Below are 3,347 nucleotides of genomic sequence, written 5' to 3'. Positions count from 1 at the left end.
CATAGTTGGTAAAATCGTCCTCCTACTCCACAGCCGGTGGAAAAGACCTGAGTTCAAGTCTCGTTGATAACGTGAGAATTTTTTATGTTTTTTTTTTTTTTTTAGAAACGTGGCAGAATTAGTCGGTCTCAGGGGTATCATGGTTTTCTTCCCGGAATCGATTTTTCATCCAGCAAACAGAAAATCAATATGACCTTAGTCGCTGATGCTCCAAAAACCCTACAACAACAACATGACCTTAGTTGCTTTGGGACATAACACAAACAGGAAATACAATTTCACTAGCACTGGTTTCTTCTACAACCAATCTATTTAAAAATAAAAATTATGATTGAAAACGAGAGACAGGGACCTGATTTAAGGCTACACAGCTGGTTGTATCGTACTGCCATCTAGGAACATAAAACGTAACTAATAATAAAATAAGAGAATTTCTTGTTTAAAAATTACACAGAACCTACGGTGTCTATTAGTCAGTTATTTTTTTTTTTTATTATTTTTTTTTAATTAGTAGTAATGATAATGATTATATTATAAAACTATTAAACAAAAACACAACGTCTTGATTTATGTTTTTCCAAATGATATCAACTGACAAATCTTCAAGATTCCGAATACTATTTATTTAAATTTATTTGTTGTTAGTCATCTATACTGGTGTGCAAAAATTAAGGACCAACACTATTTCTAAAGGTTACAATCACAAAATCAAACGAAACAGCCTGTGGTGATTTGCATAACTGTGGCCATTCAGTAGAAAGCTGGTGCACATGCAAAAATTTGAATCGTGATGAGGGAGCTCAACTCCCATCATAAACAGATAAAAGCAGCAGTTCTATTGGTTTCATACAGTACCTCACGAGGTTCCTTTGGTATGCTTTTCTCATATCCAGGCCACTCCTATGAGAAGCTACAGGTGAAAACCTGATTGGTCCTTAAGTTTTGCACACCAGTGTATGAAAAGCAAAATACAAGAGGGATGAAAGATTTTATAGTTTAGGGATTCAGTCACAGAAGAAATCGATTGCTCGATTAATAATAGAGATTATTGTATAAAATTATTAAATAATAAATTACTTAAAAGCATATTGTTATCAAGTAGATTAAATAATGGAATGGTACACTATAATTATTTAAATATAAAACAATTTTCGAATTATCATTAGTAGGGGCACATGATGCAAGAAAGCAAACTTATACAACATCAGCAAAAAAAACAAAAAAAACTTCCCATTTCACCCATTCGGTCACTCCAGATTTTTGTCTAGTACAGCCTTGAACTTATTTAGGTTGTTAACCTCCACTAAAACAGATGAAAGTTTGTTCCAACTATTAACCACCCCCTGGCTAAAAGCAAATTTCCGCACATCTATTCTACAATTATCTTTCCTCAATCTGAATTTATGTCCCCTCAGGTGGGTAATCTGAGCAAGAGAAAGAATCCCATCAGCATTGAGATTGCTCAAACCATTCAAGGCCTTATACACCTCAATCAGATCACGTCGCAGGTGCCTAGTCGCCCAACGCTGGGAGACTAAGAGCATCCATTTGTTCCTCTCACCAGTATCGTTGTCCTTCTATGTAGTCCTTCCAGCAGCTGTACATCCTTCTTAGAATGAAGTCTCCACACCTGTATATGCAGTATGGTGTAGCTTGATCATTGCCTTATACAAGGAGACAATCATCTCCTTTATCTCTGCTAGCAAAAAACAATAAGGTAGCAAAATAGCAGAATTTACAGTTGAAAGTAAATAAGTACAACTAAAGTCTCTTTCCTGTATGCTTTGTCATTGCAAAAGAATCAATTCTCAGGCTAGTTGAGTAAGTCTCCCCCAGCCCTCTTCGTAGCCCTTAAAATAGTCCGGATTATTGGTAACCTGGATTCCATGAAAGGAGTGAATCAGACGCTGAATTGCTTCCTATTATTGTAAAAAACTGTATGGTTGCGGATCTCTACTCCGAAGACTTCAATCCGCTTCATCCTACCATGATCACTTCGATTGTAAACTGGCGAGGAAAGCATGGTTCATTGTTGGAAATATCGATTCGCAGATTAATACACTGCAGCTATGCTGGGATTCACCTAGTCAGAAACAATTTCCAGATAGACTGTGGCATCCAGATGTCGCTCCACTGGTAGCAAGGGACCCAGCATGAAAACACTCCTCACACCTTTACAGATCCACTAACAGCCTGTTTTGTTGATACAGGATGTTAGCGGATAGATCCATGGATTCATGTTGTTTCCGCCTCTGGTTCTCCTGGTTAAACCGTTAAAAGCAATAATCGAGATTCTTCCGACCAGGCTTCTTTTCTATTCTTTCAATACCCACTTTTTTGGAATACCAACTTTCAAGAATTCCATTCATGAAAGTTGCAAGTGCTCAACTGCGTCTTTCATTACCTCCATAGACTATTACTCCCACGCCGTTGGCTGATGTACAGGACCAATATCTATAAACTGCAACACTGCTGGAGTTTTCACAGTTGTACATAAAACACCAGGAATGTTGCAGTTTTTGAGATATTCATATAATGCATCTGATGCCAACTACTCAAAGTCACTTAAATCTTTCAACGTGCCCATTCTTGCGCGCGGCGCATACGTCCTCGTGGGTAGCACACTTGATAGAATTACTGTCCTCCCCAGATCGGGTGGAAAAGACCTGAATTCGAGTCCAGTCGACGACAAAAGGAATTTTTATGGACTTTTTTTCACAACGTGGCTGAGTTATTCGGTCTCATGCGAGGGTAGCGCGGTTTTTTCTCCCTGAAACTTGGGTTTTTCGCCACAGAACACACGCAATTTACAGACGGAGCAATATGCTCTTAGTCCCTGAGACTCCTAAAACCACACTACAACAGCACGCGCGCGCGCGCGCGCGCACACACACACACACACACACACACACAGTATTCCTACGCCACTAGTCGCACTTTGTCGCGAATAGGCTACAACAGCCGACGGCCACATCGCCTACCTTTGTTATCAATGAAGAACAAGAGAGCACGCCTCCTGTGGGCACAGCAACACCAGCATTGGACTATCGAGGATTGGAAGGCTCAGAATTTGGCGAAAACCACATGAATCCATGGACCCATCATGTCTGACGACTACTGGGCAAGGTGGTGGGGGCGGTGTTATGGTGTAGGGAATGTTTTCTTGGCACACGCTGGGTTCATTGATATCCATAGATTCACGTCTGAATTCCACATCATACCTAAACATCGTTGATGACCAAGTGCATCTGTTCATGTTGACAGTTTATCATCAGTCAGTTGGTTACTTCCAGGAGGACAATGTGCCTGTACACAAAGTCCGAATCACTATGGAATCGTTCCAGGAA

Source organism: Mastigoproctus giganteus, chromosome 1, assembly GCF_048544385.1.
Source record: "Mastigoproctus giganteus isolate SK-2022 chromosome 1, ASM4854438v1, whole genome shotgun sequence".
NCBI classification, from domain to species: domain Eukaryota; kingdom Metazoa; phylum Arthropoda; class Arachnida; order Uropygi; family Thelyphonidae; genus Mastigoproctus; species Mastigoproctus giganteus.
This window is presented reverse-complemented; position numbering follows the sequence as displayed.